The sequence below is a fragment of the Schistocerca cancellata genome, unplaced genomic scaffold (genome assembly GCF_023864275.1).
Source record: "Schistocerca cancellata isolate TAMUIC-IGC-003103 unplaced genomic scaffold, iqSchCanc2.1 HiC_scaffold_1109, whole genome shotgun sequence".
NCBI lineage: Eukaryota > Metazoa > Arthropoda > Insecta > Orthoptera > Acrididae > Schistocerca > Schistocerca cancellata.
In genome coordinates, this window is record NW_026047108.1 from 230,984 (window position 1) to 246,759 (window position 15,776).

The 15,776-nt window shown below is 47.7% G+C and overlaps 30 non-coding genes across 30 annotated transcripts; all 30 read left to right on the plus strand.

Moving 5' to 3' along the window:
* Positions 1-393: 393 nt before the first annotated feature.
* Trnak-cuu (transfer RNA lysine (anticodon CUU)) lies at positions 394-466 on the plus strand. The gene has a single exon. It is a non-coding gene; the product is annotated as a tRNA-Lys (tRNA).
* A 321-nt stretch (positions 467-787) lies between these two features.
* Positions 788-859, plus strand: Trnat-agu (transfer RNA threonine (anticodon AGU)). The gene has a single exon. It is a non-coding gene; the product is annotated as a tRNA-Thr (tRNA).
* A 554-nt stretch (positions 860-1,413) lies between these two features.
* Positions 1,414-1,486, plus strand: Trnar-ucg (transfer RNA arginine (anticodon UCG)). The gene has a single exon. It is a non-coding gene; the product is annotated as a tRNA-Arg (tRNA).
* A 440-nt stretch (positions 1,487-1,926) lies between these two features.
* On the plus strand, positions 1,927-1,999 carry Trnak-cuu (transfer RNA lysine (anticodon CUU)). The gene has a single exon. It is a non-coding gene; the product is annotated as a tRNA-Lys (tRNA).
* A 321-nt stretch (positions 2,000-2,320) lies between these two features.
* Trnat-agu (transfer RNA threonine (anticodon AGU)) lies at positions 2,321-2,392 on the plus strand. The gene has a single exon. It is a non-coding gene; the product is annotated as a tRNA-Thr (tRNA).
* A 557-nt stretch (positions 2,393-2,949) lies between these two features.
* Trnar-ucg (transfer RNA arginine (anticodon UCG)) lies at positions 2,950-3,022 on the plus strand. Its single transcript has one exon. It is a non-coding gene; the product is annotated as a tRNA-Arg (tRNA).
* A 440-nt stretch (positions 3,023-3,462) lies between these two features.
* On the plus strand, positions 3,463-3,535 carry Trnak-cuu (transfer RNA lysine (anticodon CUU)). The gene has a single exon. It is a non-coding gene; the product is annotated as a tRNA-Lys (tRNA).
* A 321-nt stretch (positions 3,536-3,856) lies between these two features.
* Trnat-agu (transfer RNA threonine (anticodon AGU)) lies at positions 3,857-3,928 on the plus strand. The gene has a single exon. It is a non-coding gene; the product is annotated as a tRNA-Thr (tRNA).
* A 566-nt stretch (positions 3,929-4,494) lies between these two features.
* On the plus strand, positions 4,495-4,567 carry Trnar-ucg (transfer RNA arginine (anticodon UCG)). Its single transcript has one exon. It is a non-coding gene; the product is annotated as a tRNA-Arg (tRNA).
* Positions 4,568-5,007: 440 nt separating this feature from the next.
* Trnak-cuu (transfer RNA lysine (anticodon CUU)) lies at positions 5,008-5,080 on the plus strand. Its single transcript has one exon. It is a non-coding gene; the product is annotated as a tRNA-Lys (tRNA).
* A 321-nt stretch (positions 5,081-5,401) lies between these two features.
* Positions 5,402-5,473, plus strand: Trnat-agu (transfer RNA threonine (anticodon AGU)). Its single transcript has one exon. It is a non-coding gene; the product is annotated as a tRNA-Thr (tRNA).
* A 553-nt stretch (positions 5,474-6,026) lies between these two features.
* On the plus strand, positions 6,027-6,099 carry Trnar-ucg (transfer RNA arginine (anticodon UCG)). The gene has a single exon. It is a non-coding gene; the product is annotated as a tRNA-Arg (tRNA).
* A 440-nt stretch (positions 6,100-6,539) lies between these two features.
* Trnak-cuu (transfer RNA lysine (anticodon CUU)) lies at positions 6,540-6,612 on the plus strand. The gene has a single exon. It is a non-coding gene; the product is annotated as a tRNA-Lys (tRNA).
* Positions 6,613-6,933: 321 nt separating this feature from the next.
* On the plus strand, positions 6,934-7,005 carry Trnat-agu (transfer RNA threonine (anticodon AGU)). The gene has a single exon. It is a non-coding gene; the product is annotated as a tRNA-Thr (tRNA).
* Positions 7,006-7,565: 560 nt separating this feature from the next.
* Positions 7,566-7,638, plus strand: Trnar-ucg (transfer RNA arginine (anticodon UCG)). The gene has a single exon. It is a non-coding gene; the product is annotated as a tRNA-Arg (tRNA).
* Positions 7,639-8,078: 440 nt separating this feature from the next.
* Trnak-cuu (transfer RNA lysine (anticodon CUU)) lies at positions 8,079-8,151 on the plus strand. Its single transcript has one exon. It is a non-coding gene; the product is annotated as a tRNA-Lys (tRNA).
* A 321-nt stretch (positions 8,152-8,472) lies between these two features.
* On the plus strand, positions 8,473-8,544 carry Trnat-agu (transfer RNA threonine (anticodon AGU)). The gene has a single exon. It is a non-coding gene; the product is annotated as a tRNA-Thr (tRNA).
* A 563-nt stretch (positions 8,545-9,107) lies between these two features.
* Trnar-ucg (transfer RNA arginine (anticodon UCG)) lies at positions 9,108-9,180 on the plus strand. The gene has a single exon. It is a non-coding gene; the product is annotated as a tRNA-Arg (tRNA).
* Positions 9,181-9,620: 440 nt separating this feature from the next.
* On the plus strand, positions 9,621-9,693 carry Trnak-cuu (transfer RNA lysine (anticodon CUU)). Its single transcript has one exon. It is a non-coding gene; the product is annotated as a tRNA-Lys (tRNA).
* A 321-nt stretch (positions 9,694-10,014) lies between these two features.
* On the plus strand, positions 10,015-10,086 carry Trnat-agu (transfer RNA threonine (anticodon AGU)). The gene has a single exon. It is a non-coding gene; the product is annotated as a tRNA-Thr (tRNA).
* A 557-nt stretch (positions 10,087-10,643) lies between these two features.
* On the plus strand, positions 10,644-10,716 carry Trnar-ucg (transfer RNA arginine (anticodon UCG)). The gene has a single exon. It is a non-coding gene; the product is annotated as a tRNA-Arg (tRNA).
* Positions 10,717-11,156: 440 nt separating this feature from the next.
* On the plus strand, positions 11,157-11,229 carry Trnak-cuu (transfer RNA lysine (anticodon CUU)). Its single transcript has one exon. It is a non-coding gene; the product is annotated as a tRNA-Lys (tRNA).
* A 321-nt stretch (positions 11,230-11,550) lies between these two features.
* Trnat-agu (transfer RNA threonine (anticodon AGU)) lies at positions 11,551-11,622 on the plus strand. Its single transcript has one exon. It is a non-coding gene; the product is annotated as a tRNA-Thr (tRNA).
* A 563-nt stretch (positions 11,623-12,185) lies between these two features.
* Positions 12,186-12,258, plus strand: Trnar-ucg (transfer RNA arginine (anticodon UCG)). Its single transcript has one exon. It is a non-coding gene; the product is annotated as a tRNA-Arg (tRNA).
* Positions 12,259-12,698: 440 nt separating this feature from the next.
* On the plus strand, positions 12,699-12,771 carry Trnak-cuu (transfer RNA lysine (anticodon CUU)). The gene has a single exon. It is a non-coding gene; the product is annotated as a tRNA-Lys (tRNA).
* Positions 12,772-13,092: 321 nt separating this feature from the next.
* On the plus strand, positions 13,093-13,164 carry Trnat-agu (transfer RNA threonine (anticodon AGU)). The gene has a single exon. It is a non-coding gene; the product is annotated as a tRNA-Thr (tRNA).
* A 557-nt stretch (positions 13,165-13,721) lies between these two features.
* On the plus strand, positions 13,722-13,794 carry Trnar-ucg (transfer RNA arginine (anticodon UCG)). The gene has a single exon. It is a non-coding gene; the product is annotated as a tRNA-Arg (tRNA).
* Positions 13,795-14,234: 440 nt separating this feature from the next.
* Trnak-cuu (transfer RNA lysine (anticodon CUU)) lies at positions 14,235-14,307 on the plus strand. The gene has a single exon. It is a non-coding gene; the product is annotated as a tRNA-Lys (tRNA).
* A 321-nt stretch (positions 14,308-14,628) lies between these two features.
* Trnat-agu (transfer RNA threonine (anticodon AGU)) lies at positions 14,629-14,700 on the plus strand. Its single transcript has one exon. It is a non-coding gene; the product is annotated as a tRNA-Thr (tRNA).
* A 566-nt stretch (positions 14,701-15,266) lies between these two features.
* Positions 15,267-15,339, plus strand: Trnar-ucg (transfer RNA arginine (anticodon UCG)). The gene has a single exon. It is a non-coding gene; the product is annotated as a tRNA-Arg (tRNA).
* The last annotated feature ends 437 nt before the right edge of the window (positions 15,340-15,776 follow it).

Genomic DNA, 15,776 nt, shown 5'->3' on the forward strand with positions numbered 1-15,776 from the left:
TGAGTACTCTAAAACTAGTTGGAAGTTGCTGCTGTCCGCTTCCTGGCTGCAAAACCGGCGTCTACCAGAAGCACAAGCAAGACAAGGGTGATCTGTAGCGAAGTTTTCGGCACAGTGCCGTTCAGGAGAGTTTTTGTTGGAACTACTGCATCTGATTCAGGACCCAAGGGCTACGCCACAGGCGTCTGCGCACTGTCGAGCATGTGTGTTGAATAATGGTGCTGATAGCCACGTATCATTTCAAGCAGATTTGATGCCTTTCGGAGACAATTTTTCATTGAATAGGATTGTAGCTGATTTGTGGCAGCAGGAAATAAGTTGTAGTCAAAAGAATCTTCAATAGATGGTCGCAGGTCAAATCAGTATTGTATGGCTCGTAACGCGTTGCGTGCAGCCCGGCTAGCTCAGTCGGTAGTACATGAGACTCTTAATCTCAGGGCCGTGGGTTCGAGCCCCACGCTGGGCGGCGCAAAATTTTGTGTCTACGCGGATCCAACATGCGCCCCTCTCGTGAGCCTTGCGTAATGAACGTAACGGGTTACGACGATGCCTAGCTTCGTATGAATATCAGAGGAACGGTATTTGAAGCTGAAAGTGACTCTGAAATGAAATAAATGTGTTGTTTTGGAATTTTAGTTGTACATCGATATAGTGTGAGATGTGTAGGAAAGCAGCAGCTGTGCTAACTAAATGCAAATAATGGTCGCTCATGCGGTGCGTTTCGAGCTGAAGGGCTCCGATTCACTACTCTGTAAGAACAAAGTACCCGAATAGGGCGCTAGGAGGCGCCTCCTTAGCTCAGTGGCAGAGCGCTGGTCTAGTAAACCAGAGGTCGTGAGTTCGATCCTCACAGGAGGCAAAAGAATTTTGTAACAGCCCCTCCCACCGTGGCCCTTTCGAAACAAGCGGTCAGGGATAAAAAAAATTATGAATGGGTGCGGTATTTAAGAAATGCTCTCGCAAATGAATAGTGTGAATGGTGCTATTAAAGTGGGCACCAGAATCTGCAGCTTTTGGCAGTCTGCGGAGAATGCCGACGTGAAATACTTAGTTCTTGTGATGTATTTTCTACCCCTGATAAAGACCCTCGCGATTGTCGTCGTCGTCGTCGTCGTCGGCGCCGCCGCCGCCGCTTTGGTAATAGCGACAACTCGCCATTGTATCACATAGGGTGAGGTACCTTCTGCAAGCGACTGAGATGGCACTAAGCGATTGAAGCTGATTTGCCACCTCTTGTTTGATCAGCGTCATAAGGGCTTGAATGTAACTTGCGATGGGACACAGCAAGAAGTAGCGTCGTACTTTTAGTACTGAAATTTGAGATGGAGAACTGCGTCAAAGATGGGAAATTCATTCTGCCAAGTGTACAAATGGCGAAAATGAAGTGTGTGTGGAGAAGTATACTGCACCAGTGACCGTGTGGCCTAATGGATAAGGCGTCGGACTTCGGATCCGAAGATTGCAGGTTCGAATCCTGTCACGGTCTAGTTTTTCCTGTTCTGCAAAAGATGCATGCTGTTTTACTGTGTTGTTTGAGTACTCTAAAACTAGTTGGAAGTTGCTGCTGTCCGCTTCCTGGCTGCAAAACCGGCGTCTACCAGAAGCACAAGCAAGACAAGGGTGATCTGTAGCGAAGTTTTCGGCACAGTGCCGTTCAGGAGAGTTTTTGTTGGAACTACTGCATCTGATTCAGGAGCCAAGGGCTACGCCACAGGCGTCTGCGCACTGTCGAGCATGTGTGTTGAATAATGGTGCTGATAGCCACGTATCATTTCAAGCAGATCTGATGCCTTTCGGAGACAATTTTTCATTGAATAGGATTGTAGCTGATTTGTGGCAGCAGGAAATAAGTTGTAGTCAAAAGAATCTTCAATAGATGGTCGCAGGTCAAATCAGTATTGTATGGCTCGTAACGCGTTGCGTGCAGCCCGGCTAGCTCAGTCGGTAGTACATGAGACTCTTAATCTCAGGGCCGTGGGTTCGAGCCCCACGCTGGGCGGCGCAAAATTTTGTGTCTACGCGGATCCAACATGCGCCCCTCTCGTGAGCCTTGCGTAATGAACGTAACGGGTTACGACGATGCCTAGCTTCGTATGAATATCAGAGGAACGGTATTTGAAGCTGAAAGTGACTCTGAAATGAAATAAATGTGTTGTTTTGGAATTTTAGTTGTACATCGATATAGTGTGAGATGTGTAGGAACGCAGCAGCTGTGCTAACTAAATGCAAATAATGGTCGCTCATGCGGTGCGTTTCGAGCTGAAGGGCTCCGATTCACTACTCTGTAAGAACAAAGTACCCGAAAAGGGCGCTAGGAGGCGCCTCCTTAGCTCAGTGGCAGAGCGCTGGTCTAGTAAACCAGAGGTCGTGAGTTCGATCCTCACAGGAGGCAAATGAATTTTGTAACAGCCCCTCCCACCGTGGCCCTTTCGAAAAAAGCGGTCAGGGATAAAAAAAATTATGAATGGGTGCGGTATTTAAGAAATGCTCTCGCAAATGAATAGTGTGAATGGTGCTATTAAAGTGGGCACCAGAATCTGCAGCTTTTGGCAGTCTGCGGAGAATGCCGACGTGAAATACTTAGTTCTTGTGATGTATTTTCTACCCCTGATAAAGACCCTCGCGATTGTCGTCGTCGTCGTCGTCGTCGTCGGCGCCGCCGCCGCCGCTTTGGTAATAGCGACAACTCGCCATTGTATCACATAGGGTGAGGTACCTTCTGCAAGCGACTGAGATGGCACTAAGCGATTGAAGCTGATTTGCCACCTCTTGTTTGATCAGCGTCATAAGGGCTTGAATGTAACTTGCGATGGGACACAGCAAGAAGTAGCGTCGTACTTTTAGTACTGAAATTTGAGATGGAGAACTGCGTCAAAGATGGGAAATTCATTCTGCCAAGTGTACAAATGGCGAAAATGAAGTGTGTGTGGAGAAGTATACTGCACCAGTGACCGTGTGGCCTAATGGATAAGGCGTCGGACTTCGGATCCGAAGATTGCAGGTTCGAATCCTGTCACGGTCGAGTTTTTCCTGTTCTGCAAAAGATGCATGCTGTTTTACTGTGTTGTTTGAGTACTCTAAAACTAGTTGGAAGTTGCTGCTGTCCGCTTCCTGGCTGCAAAACCGGCGTCTACCAGAAGCACAAGCAAGACAAGGGTGATCTGTAGCGAAGTTTTCGGCACAGTGCCGTTCAGGAGAGTTTTTGTTGGAACTACTGCATCTGATTCAGGAGCCAAGGGCTACGCCACAGGCGTCTGCGCACTGTCGAGCATGTGTGTTGAATAATGGTGCTGATAGCCACGTATCATTTCAAGCAGATTTGATGCCTTTCGGAGACAATTTTTCATTGAATAGGATTGTAGCTGATTTGTGGCAGCAGGAAATAAGTTGTAGTCAAAAGAATCTTCAATAGATGGTCGCAGGTCAAATCAGTATTGTATGGCTCGTAACGCGTTGCGTGCAGCCCGGCTAGCTCAGTCGGTAGTACATGAGACTCTTAATCTCAGGGCCGTGGGTTCGAGCCCCACGCTGGGCGGCGCAAAATTTTGTGTCTACGCGGATCCAACATGCGCCCCTCTCGTGAGCCTTGCGTAATGAACGTAACGGGTTACGACGATGCCTAGCTTCGTATGAATATCAGAGGAACGGTATTTGAAGCTGAAAGTGACTCTGAAATGAAATAAATGTGTTGTTTTGGAATTTTAGTTGTACATCGATATAGTGTGAGATGTGTAGGAAAGCAGCAGCTGTGCTAACTAAATGCAAATAATGGTCGCTCATGCGGTGCGTTTCGAGCTGAAGGGCTCCGATTCACTACTCTGTAAGAACAAAGTACCCGAAAAGGGCGCTAGGAGGCGCCTTCTTAGCTCAGTGGCAGAGCGCTGGTCTAGTAAACCACAGGTCGTGAGTTCGATCCTCACAGGAGGCAAACGAATTTTGTAACAGCCCCTCCCACCGTGGCCCTTTCGAAAAAAGCGGTCAGGGATAAAAAAAATTATGAATGGGTGCGGTATTTAAGAAATGCTCTCGCAAATGAATAGTGTGAATGGTGCTATTAAAGTGGGCACCAGAATCTGCAGCTTTTGGCAGTCTGCGGAGAATGCCGACGTGAAATACTTAGTTCTTGTGATGTATTTTCTACCCCTGATAAAGACCCTCGCGATTGTCGTCGTCGTCGTCGTCGTCGTCGTCGTCGTCGGCGCCGCCGCCGCCGCTTTGGTAATAGCGACAACTCGCCATTGTATCACATAGGGTGAGGTACCTTCTGCAAGCGACTGAGATGGCACTAAGCGATTGAAGCTGATTTGCCACCTCTTGTTTGATCAGCGTCATAAGGGCTTGAATGTAACTTGCGATGGGACACAGCAAGAAGTAGCGTCGTACTTTTAGTACTGAAATTTGAGATGGAGAACTGCGTCAAAGATGGGAAATTCATTCTGCCAAGTGTACAAATGGCGAAAATGAAGTGTGTGTGGAGAAGTATACTGCACCAGTGACCGTGTGGCCTAATGGATAAGGCGTCGGACTTCGGATCCGAAGATTGCAGGTTCGAATCCTGTCACGGTCGAGTTTTTCCTGTTCTGCAAAAGATGCATGCTGTTTTACTGTGTTGTTTGAGTACTCTAAAACTAGTTGGAAGTTGCTGCTGTCCGCTTCCTGGCTGCAAAACCGGCGTCTACCAGAAGCACAAGCAAGACAAGGGTGATCTGTAGCGAAGTTTTCGGCACAGTGCCGTTCAGGAGAGTTTTTGTTGGAACTACTGCATCTGATTCAGGAGCCAAGGGCTACGCCACAGGCGTCTGCGCACTGTCGAGCATGTGTGTTGAATAATGGTGCTGATAGCCACGTATCATTTCAAGCAGATTTGATGCCTTTCGGAGACAATTTTTCATTGAATAGGATTGTAGCTGATTTGTGGCAGCAGGAAATAAGTTGTAGTCAAAAGAATCTTCAATAGATGGTCGCAGGTCAAATCAGTATTGTATGGCTCGTAACGCGTTGCGTGCAGCCCGGCTAGCTCAGTCGGTAGTACATGAGACTCTTAATCTCAGGGTCGTGGGTTCGAGCCCCACGCTGGGCGGCGCAAAATTTTGTGTCTACGCGGATCCAACATGCGCCCCTCTCGTGAGCCTTGCGTAATGAACGTAACGGGTTACGACGATGCCTAGCTTCGTATGAATATCAGAGGAACGGTATTTGAAGCTGAAAGTGACTCTGAAATGAAATAAATGTGTTGTTTTGGAATTTTAGTTGTACATCGATATAGTGTGAGATGTGTAGGAAAGCAGCAGCTGTGCTAACTAAATGCAAATAATGGTCGCTCATGCGGTGCGTTTCGAGCTGAAGGGCTCCGATTCACTACTCTGTAAGAACAAAGTACCCGAAAAGAGCGCTAGGAGGCGCCTCCTTAGCTCAGTGGCAGAGCGCTGGTCTAGTAAACCAGAGGTCGTGAGTTCGATCCTCACAGGAGGCAAATGAATTTTGTAACAGCCCCTCCCACCGTGGCCCTTTCGAAAAAAGCGGTCAGGGATAAAAAAATTATGAATGGGTGCGGTATTTAAGAAATGCTCTCGCAAATGAATAGTGTGAATGGTGCTATTAAAGTGGGCACCAGAATCTGCAGCTTTTGGCAGTCTGCGGAGAATGCCGACGTGAAATACTTAGTTCTTGTGATGTATTTTCTACCCCTGATAAAGACCCTCGCGATTGTCGTCATTGTCGTCGTCGTCGGCGCCGCCGCCGCCGCTTTGGTAATAGCGACAACTCGCCATTGTATCACATAGGGTGAGGTACCTTCTGCAAGCGACTGAGATGGCACTAAGCGATTGAAGCTGATTTGCCACCTCTTGTTTGATCAGCGTCATAAGGGCTTGAATGTAACTTGCGATGGGACACAGCAAGAAGTAGCGTCGTACTTTTAGTACTGAAATTTGAGATGGAGAACTGCGTCAAAGATGGGAAATTCATTCTGCCAAGTGTACAAATGGCGAAAATGAAGTGTGTGTGGAGAAGTATACTGCACCAGTGACCGTGTCGCCTAATGGATAAGGCGTCGGACTTCGGATCCGAAGATTGCAGGTTCGAATCCTGTCACGGTCGAGTTTTTCCTGTTCTGCAAAAGATGCATGCTGTTTTACTGTGTTGTTTGAGTACTCTAAAACTAGTTGGAAGTTGCTGCTGTCCGCTTCCTGGCTGCAAAACCGGCGTCTACCAGAAGCACAAGCAAGACAAGGGTGATCTGTAGCGAAGTTTTCGGCACAGTGCCGTTCAGGAGAGTTTTTGTTGGAACTACTGCATCTGATTCAGGAGCCAAGGGCTACGCCACAGGCGTCTGCGCACTGTCGAGCATGTGTGTTGAATAATGGTGCTGATAGCCACGTATCATTTCAAGCAGATTTGATGCCTTTCGGAGACAATTTTTCATTGAATAGGATTGTAGCTGATTTGTGGCAGCAGGAAATAAGTTGTAGTCAAAAGAATCTTCAATAGATGGTCGCAGGTCAAATCAGTATTGTATGGCTCGTAACGCGTTGCGTGCAGCCCGGCTAGCTCAGTCGGTAGTACATGAGACTCTTAATCTCAGGGTCGTGGGTTCGAGCCCCACGCTGGGCGGCGCAAAATTTTGTGTCTACGCGGATCCAACATGCGCCCCTCTCGTGAGCCTTGCGTAATGAACGTAACGGGTTACGACGATGCCTAGCTTCGTATGAATATCAGAGGAACGGTATTTGAAGCTGAAAGTGACTCTGAAATGAAATAAATGTGTTGTTTTGGAATTTTAGTTGTACATTGATATAGTGTGAGATGTGTAGGAAAGCAGCAGCTGTGCTAACTAAATGCAAATAATGGTCGCTCATGCGGTGCGTTTCGAGCTGAAGGGCTCCGATTCACTACTCTGTAAGAACAAAGTACCCGAAAAGGGCGCTAGGAGGCGCCTCCTTAGCTCAGTGGCAGAGCGCTGGTCTAGTAAACCAGAGGTCGTGAGTTCGATCCTCACAGGAGGCAAATGAATTTTGTAACAGCCCCTCCCACCGTGGCCCTTTCGAAAAAAGCGGTCAGGGATAAAAAAAATTATGAATGGGTGCGGTATTTAAGAAATGCTCTCGCAAATGAATAGTGTGAATGGTGCTATTAAAGTGGGCACCAGAATCTGCAGCTTTTGGCAGTCTGCGGAGAATGCCGACGTGAAATACTTAGTTCTTGTGATGTATTTTCTACCCCTGATAAAGACCCTCGCGATTGTCGTCGTCGTCGTCGTCGTCGTCGTCGGCGCCGCCGCCGCCGCTTTGGTAATAGCGACAACTCGCCATTGTATCACATAGGGTGAGGTACCTTCTGCAAGCGACTGAGATGGCACTAAGCGATTGAAGCTGATTTGCCACCTCTTGTTTGATCAGCGTCATAAGGGCTTGAATGTAACTTGCGATGGGACACAGCAAGAAGTAGCGTCGTACTTTTAGTACTGAAATTTGAGATGGAGAACTGCGTCAAAGATGGGAAATTCATTCTGCCAAGTGTACAAATGGCGAAAATGAAGTGTGTGTGGGGAAGTATACTGCACCAGTGACCGTGTGGCCTAATGGATAAGGCGTCGGACTTCGGATCCGAAGATTGCAGGTTCGAATCCTGTCACGGTCGAGTTTTTCCTGTTCTGCAAAAGATGCATGCTGTTTTACTGTGTTGTTTGAGTACTCTAAAACTAGTTGGAAGTTGCTGCTGTCCGCTTCCTGGCTGCAAAACCGGCGTCTACCAGAAGCACAAGCAAGACAAGGGTGATCTGTAGCGAAGTTTTCGGCACAGTGCCGTTCAGGAGAGTTTTTGTTGGAACTACTGCATCTGATTCAGGAGCCAAGGGCTACGCCACAGGCGTCTGCGCACTGTCGAGCATGTGTGTTGAATAATGGTGCTGATAGCCACGTATCATTTCAAGCAGATTTGATGCCTTTCGGAGACAATTTTTCATTGAATAGGATTGTAGCTGATTTGTGGCAGCAGGAAATAAGTTGTAGTCAAAAGAATCTTCAATAGATGGTCGCAGGTCAAATCAGTATTGTATGGCTCGTAACGCGTTGCGTGCAGCCCGGCTAGCTCAGTCGGTAGTACATGAGACTCTTAATCTCAGGGCCGTGGGTTCGAGCCCCACGCTGGGCGGCGCAAAATTTTGTGTCTACGCGGATCCAACATGCGCCCCTCTCGTGAGCCTTGCGTAATGAACGTAACGGGTTACGACGATGCCTAGCTTCGTATGAATATCAGAGGAACGGTATTTGAAGCTGAAAGTGACTCTGAAATGAAATAAATGTGTTGTTTTGGAATTTTAGTTGTACATCGATATAGTGTGAGATGTGTAGGAACGCAGCAGCTGTGCTAACTAAATGCAAATAATGGTCGCTCATGCGGTGCGTTTCGAGCTGAAGGGCTCCGATTCACTACTCTGTAAGAACAAAGTACCCGAAAATGGCGCTAGGAGGCGCCTCCTTAGCTCAGTGGCAGAGCGCTGGTCTAGTAAACCAGAGGTCGTGAGTTCGATCCTCACAGGAGGCAAATGAATTTTGTAACAGCCCCTCCCACCGTGGCCCTTTCGAAAAAAGCGGTCAGGGATAAAAAAAATTATGAATGGGTGCGGTATTTAAGAAATGCTCTCGCAAATGAATAGTGTGAATGGTGCTATTAAAGTGGGCACCAGAATCTGCAGCTTTTGGCAGTCTGCGGAGAATGCCGACGTGAAATACTTAGTTCTTGTGATGTATTTTCTACCCCTGATAAAGACCCTCGCGATTGTCGTCGTCGTCGTCGTCGTCGTCGTCGTCGGCGCCGCCGCCGCCGCTTTGGTAATAGCGACAACTCGCCATTGTATCACATAGGGTGAGGTACCTTCTGCAAGCGACTGAGATGGCACTAAGCGATTGAAGCTGATTTGCCACCTCTTGTTTGATCAGCGTCATAAGGGCTTGAATGTAACTTGCGATGGGACACAGCAAGAAGTAGCGTCGTACTTTTAGTACTGAAATTTGAGATGGAGAACTGCGTCAAAGATGGGAAATTCATTCTGCCAAGTGTACAAATGGCGAAAATGAAGTGTGTGTGGAGAAGTATACTGCACCAGTGACCGTGTGGCCTAATGGATAAGGCGTCGGACTTCGGATCCGAAGATTGCAGGTTCGAATCCTGTCACGGTCGAGTTTTTCCTGTTCTGCAAAAGATGCATGCTGTTTTACTGTGTTGTTTGAGTACTCTAAAACTAGTTGGAAGTTGCTGCTGTCCGCTTCCTGGCTGCAAAACCGGCGTCTACCAGAAGCACAAGCAAGACAAGGGTGATCTGTAGCGAAGTTTTCGGCACAGTGCCGTTCAGGAGAGTTTTTGTTGGAACTACTGCATCTGATTCAGGAGCCAAGGGCTACGCCACAGGCGTCTGCGCACTGTCGAGCATGTGTGTTGAATAATGGTGCTGATAGCCACGTATCATTTCAAGCAGATTTGATGCCTTTCGGAGACAATTTTTCATTGAATAGGATTGTAGCTGATTTGTGGCAGCAGGAAATAAGTTGTAGTCAAAAGAATCTTCAATAGATGGTCGCAGGTCAAATCAGTATTGTATGGCTCGTAACGCGTTGCGTGCAGCCCGGCTAGCTCAGTCGGTAGTACATGAGACTCTTAATCTCAGGGTCGTGGGTTCGAGCCCCACGCTGGGCGGCGCAAAATTTTGTGTCTACGCGGATCCAACATGCGCCCCTCTCGTGAGCCTTGCGTAATGAACGTAACGGGTTACGACGATGCCTAGCTTCGTATGAATATCAGAGGAACGGTATTTGAAGCTGAAAGTGACTCTGAAATGAAATAAATGTGTTGTTTTGGAATTTTAGTTGTACATTGATATAGTGTGAGATGTGTAGGAAAGCAGCAGCTGTGCTAACTAAATGCAAATAATGGTCGCTCATGCGGTGCGTTTCGAGCTGAAGGGCTCCGATTCACTACTCTGTAAGAACAAAGTACCCGAAAAGGGCGCTAGGAGGCGCCTCCTTAGCTCAGTGGCAGAGCGCTGGTCTAGTAAACCAGAGGTCGTGAGTTCGATCCTCACAGGAGGCAAATGAATTTTGTAACAGCCCCTCCCACCGTGGCCCTTTCGAAAAAAGCGGTCAGGGATAAAAAAAATTATGAATGGGTGCGGTATTTAAGAAATGCTCTCGCAAATGAATAGTGTGAATGGTGCTATTAAAGTGGGCACCAGAATCTGCAGCTTTTGGCAGTCTGCGGAGAATGCCGACGTGAAATACTTAGTTCTTGTGATGTATTTTCTACCCCTGATAAAGACCCTCGCGATTGTCGTCGTCGTCGTCGTCGTCGTCGGCGCCGCCGCCGCCGCTTTGGTAATAGCGACAACTCGCCATTGTATCACATAGGGTGAGGTACCTTCTGCAAGCGACTGAGATGGCACTAAGCGATTGAAGCTGATTTGCCACCTCTTGTTTGATCAGCGTCATAAGGGCTTGAATGTAACTTGCGATGGGACACAGCAAGAAGTAGCGTCGTACTTTTAGTACTGAAATTTGAGATGGAGAACTGCGTCAAAGATGGGAAATTCATTCTGCCAAGTGTACAAATGGCGAAAATGAAGTGTGTGTGGGGAAGTATACTGCACCAGTGACCGTGTGGCCTAATGGATAAGGCGTCGGACTTCGGATCCGAAGATTGCAGGTTCGAATCCTGTCACGGTCGAGTTTTTCCTGTTCTGCAAAAGATGCATGCTGTTTTACTGTGTTGTTTGAGTACTCTAAAACTAGTTGGAAGTTGCTGCTGTCCGCTTCCTGGCTGCAAAACCGGCGTCTACCAGAAGCACAAGCAAGACAAGGGTGATCTGTAGCGAAGTTTTCGGCACAGTGCCGTTCAGGAGAGTTTTTGTTGGAACTACTGCATCTGATTCAGGAGCCAAGGGCTACGCCACAGGCGTCTGCGCACTGTCGAGCATGTGTGTTGAATAATGGTGCTGATAGCCACGTATCATTTCAAGCAGATTTGATGCCTTTCGGAGACAATTTTTCATTGAATAGGATTGTAGCTGATTTGTGGCAGCAGGAAATAAGTTGTAGTCAAAAGAATCTTCAATAGATGGTCGCAGGTCAAATCAGTATTGTATGGCTCGTAACGCGTTGCGTGCAGCCCGGCTAGCTCAGTCGGTAGTACATGAGACTCTTAATCTCAGGGCCGTGGGTTCGAGCCCCACGCTGGGCGGCGCAAAATTTTGTGTCTACGCGGATCCAACATGCGCCCCTCTCGTGAGCCTTGCGTAATGAACGTAACGGGTTACGACGATGCCTAGCTTCGTATGAATATCAGAGGAACGGTATTTGAAGCTGAAAGTGACTCTGAAATGAAATAAATGTGTTGTTTTGGAATTTTAGTTGTACATCGATATAGTGTGAGATGTGTAGGAACGCAGCAGCTGTGCTAACTAAATGCAAATAATGGTCGCTCATGCGGTGCGTTTCGAGCTGAAGGGCTCCGATTCACTACTCTGTAAGAACAAAGTACCCGAAAATGGCGCTAGGAGGCGCCTCCTTAGCTCAGTGGCAGAGCGCTGGTCTAGTAAACCAGAGGTCGTGAGTTCGATCCTCACAGGAGGCAAATGAATTTTGTAACAGCCCCTCCCACCGTGGCCCTTTCGAAAAAAGCGGTCAGGGATAAAAAAAATTATGAATGGGTGCGGTATTTAAGAAATGCTCTCGCAAATGAATAGTGTGAATGGTGCTATTAAAGTGGGCACCAGAATCTGCAGCTTTTGGCAGTCTGCGGAGAATGCCGACGTGAAATACTTAGTTCTTGTGATGTATTTTCTACCCCTGATAAAGACCCTCGCGATTGTCGTCGTCGTCGTCGTCGTCGTCGTCGTCGGCGCCGCCGCCGCCGCTTTGGTAATAGCGACAACTCGCCATTGTATCACATAGGGTGAGGTACCTTCTGCAAGCGACTGAGATGGCACTAAGCGATTGAAGCTGATTTGCCACCTCTTGTTTGATCAGCGTCATAAGGGCTTGAATGTAACTTGCGATGGGACACAGCAAGAAGTAGCGTCGTACTTTTAGTACTGAAATTTGAGATGGAGAACTGCGTCAAAGATGGGAAATTCATTCTGCCAAGTGTACAAATGGCGAAAATGAAGTGTGTGTGGAGAAGTATACTGCACCAGTGACCGTGTGGCCTAATGGATAAGGCGTCGGACTTCGGATCCGAAGATTGCAGGTTCGAATCCTGTCACGGTCGAGTTTTTCCTGTTCTGCAAAAGATGCATGCTGTTTTACTGTGTTGTTTGAGTACTCTAAAACTAGTTGGAAGTTGCTGCTGTCCGCTTCCTGGCTGCAAAACCGGCGTCTACCAGAAGCACAAGCAAGACAAGGGTGATCTGTAGCGAAGTTTTCGGCACAGTGCCGTTCAGGAGAGTTTTTGTTGGAACTACTGCATCTGATTCAGGAGCCAAGGGCTACGCCACAGGCGTCTGCGCACTGTCGAGCATGTGTGTTGAATAATGGTGCTGATAGCCACGTATCATTTCAAGCAGATTTGATGCCTTTCGGAGACAATTTTTCATTGAATAGGATTGTAGCTGATTTGTGGCAGCAGGAAATAAGTTGTAGTCAAAAGAATCTTCAATAGATGGTCGCAGGTCAAATCAGTATTGTATGGCTCGTAACGCGTTGCGTGCAGCCCGGCTAGCTCAGTCGGTAGTACATGAGACTCTTAATCTCAGGGTCGTGGGTTCGAGCCCCACGCTGGGCGGCGCAAAATTTTGTGTCTACGCGGATCCAACATGCGCCCCTCTCGTGAGCCTTGCGTAATGAACGTAACGGGTTACGACGATGCCTAGCTTCGTATGAATATCAGAGGAACGGTATTTGAAGCTGAAAGTGACTCTGAAATGAAATAAATGTGTTGTTTTGGAATTTTAGTTGTACATTGATATAGTGTGAGATGTGTAGGAAAGCAGCAGCTGTGCTAACTAAATGCAAATAATGGTCGCTCATGCGGTGCGTTTCGAGCTGAAGGGCTCCGATTCACTACTCTGTAAGAACAAAGTACCCGAAAAGGGCGCTAGGAGGCGCCTCCTTAGCTCAGTGGCAGAGCGCTGGTCTAGTAAACCAGAGGTCGTGAGTTCGATCCTCACAGGAGGCAAATGAATTTTGTAACAGCCCCTCCCACCGTGGCCCTTTCGAAAAAAGCGGTCAGGGATAAAAAAAATTATGAATGGGTGCGGTATTTAAGAAATGCTCTCGCAAATGAATAGTGTGAATGGTGCTATTAAAGTGGGCACCAGAATCTGCAGCTTTTGGCAGTCTGCGGAGAATGCCGACGTGAAATACTTAGTTCTTGTGATGTATTTTCTACCCCTGATAAAGACCCTCGCGATTGTCGTCGTCGTCGTCGTCGTCGTCGGCGCCGCCGCCGCCGCTTTGGTAATAGCGACAACTCGCCATTGTATCACATAGGGTGAGGTACCTTCTGCAAGCGACTGAGATGGCACTAAGCGATTGAAGCTGATTTGCCACCTCTTGTTTGATCAGCGTCATAAGGGCTTGAATGTAACTTGCGATGGGACACAGCAAGAAGTAGCGTCGTACTTTTAGTACTGAAATTTGAGATGGAGAACTGCGTCAAAGATGGGAAATTCATTCTGCCAAGTGTACAAATGGCGAAAATGAAGTGTGTGTGGGGAAGTATACTGCACCAGTGACCGTGTGGCCTAATGGATAAGGCGTCGGACTTCGGATCCGAAGATTGCAGGTTCGAATCCTGTCACGGTCGAGTTTTTCCTGTTCTGCAAAAGATGCATGCTGTTTTACTGTGTTGTTTGAGTACTCTAAAACTAGTTGGAAGTTGCTGCTGTCCGCTTCCTGGCTGCAAAACCGGCGTCTACCAGAAGCACAAGCAAGACAAGGGTGATCTGTAGCGAAGTTTTCGGCACAGTGCCGTTCAGGAGAGTTTTTGTTGGAACTACTGCATCTGATTCAGGAGCCAAGGGCTACGCCACAGGCGTCTGCGCACTGTCGAGCATGTGTGTTGAATAATGGTGCTGATAGCCACGTATCATTTCAAGCAGATTTGATGCCTTTCGGAGACAATTTTTCATTGAATAGGATTGTAGCTGATTTGTGGCAGCAGGAAATAAGTTGTAGTCAAAAGAATCTTCAATAGATGGTCGCAGGTCAAATCAGTATTGTATGGCTCGTAACGCGTTGCGTGCAGCCCGGCTAGCTCAGTCGGTAGTACATGAGACTCTTAATCTCAGGGCCGTGGGTTCGAGCCCCACGCTGGGCGGCGCAAAATTTTGTGTCTACGCGGATCCAACATGCGCCCCTCTCGTGAGCCTTGCGTAATGAACGTAACGGGTTACGACGATGCCTAGCTTCGTATGAATATCAGAGGAACGGTATTTGAAGCTGAAAGTGACTCTGAAATGAAATAAATGTGTTGTTTTGGAATTTTAGTTGTACATCGATATAGTGTGAGATGTGTAGGAACGCAGCAGCTGTGCTAACTAAATGCAAATAATGGTCGCTCATGCGGTGCGTTTCGAGCTGAAGGGCTCCGATTCACTACTCTGTAAGAACAAAGTACCCGAAAATGGCGCTAGGAGGCGCCTCCTTAGCTCAGTGGCAGAGCGCTGGTCTAGTAAACCAGAGGTCGTGAGTTCGATCCTCACAGGAGGCAAATGAATTTTGTAACAGCCCCTCCCACCGTGGCCCTTTCGAAAAAAGCGGTCAGGGATAAAAAAAATTATGAATGGGTGCGGTATTTAAGAAATGCTCTCGCAAATGAATAGTGTGAATGGTGCTATTAAAGTGGGCACCAGAATCTGCAGCTTTTGGCAGTCTGCGGAGAATGCCGACGTGAAATACTTAGTTCTTGTGATGTATTTTCTACCCCTGATAAAGACCCTCGCGATTGTCGTCGTCGTCGTCGTCGTCGTCGTCGTCGTCGGCGCCGCCGCCGCCGCTTTGGTAATAGCGACAACTCGCCATTGTATCACATAGGGTGAGGTACCTTCTGCAAGCGACTGAGATGGCACTAAGCGATTGAAGCTGATTTGCCACCTCTTGTTTGATCAGCGTCATAAGGGCTTGAATGTAACTTGCGATGGGACACAGCAAGAAGTAGCGTCGTACTTTTAGTACTGAAATTTGAGATGGAGAACTGCGTCAAAGATGGGAAATTCATTCTGCCAAGTGTACAAATGGCGAAAATGAAGTGTGTGTGGAGAAGTATACTGCACCAGTGACCGTGTGGCCTAATGGATAAGGCGTCGGACTTCGGATCCGAAGATTGCAGGTTCGAATCCTGTCACGGTCGAGTTTTTCCTGTTCTGCAAAAGATGCATGCTGTTTTACTGTGTTGTTTGAGTACTCTAAAACTAGTTGGAAGTTGCTGCTGTCCGCTTCCTGGCTGCAAAACCGGCGTCTACCAGAAGCACAAGCAAGACAAGGGTGATCTGTAGCGAAGTTTTCGGCACAGTGCCGTTCAGGAGAGTTTTTGTTGGAACTACTGCATCTGATTCAGGAGCCAAGGGCTACGCCACAGGCGTCTGCGCACTGTCGAGCATGTGTGTTGAATAATGGTGCTGATAGCCACGTATCATTTCAAGCAGATTTGATGCCTTTCGGAGACAATTTTTCATTGAATAGGATTGTAGCTGATTTGTGGCAGCAGGAAATAAGTTGTAGTCAAAAGAATCTTCAATAGATGGTCGCAGGTCAAATCAGTATTGTATGGCTCGTAACGCGTTGCGT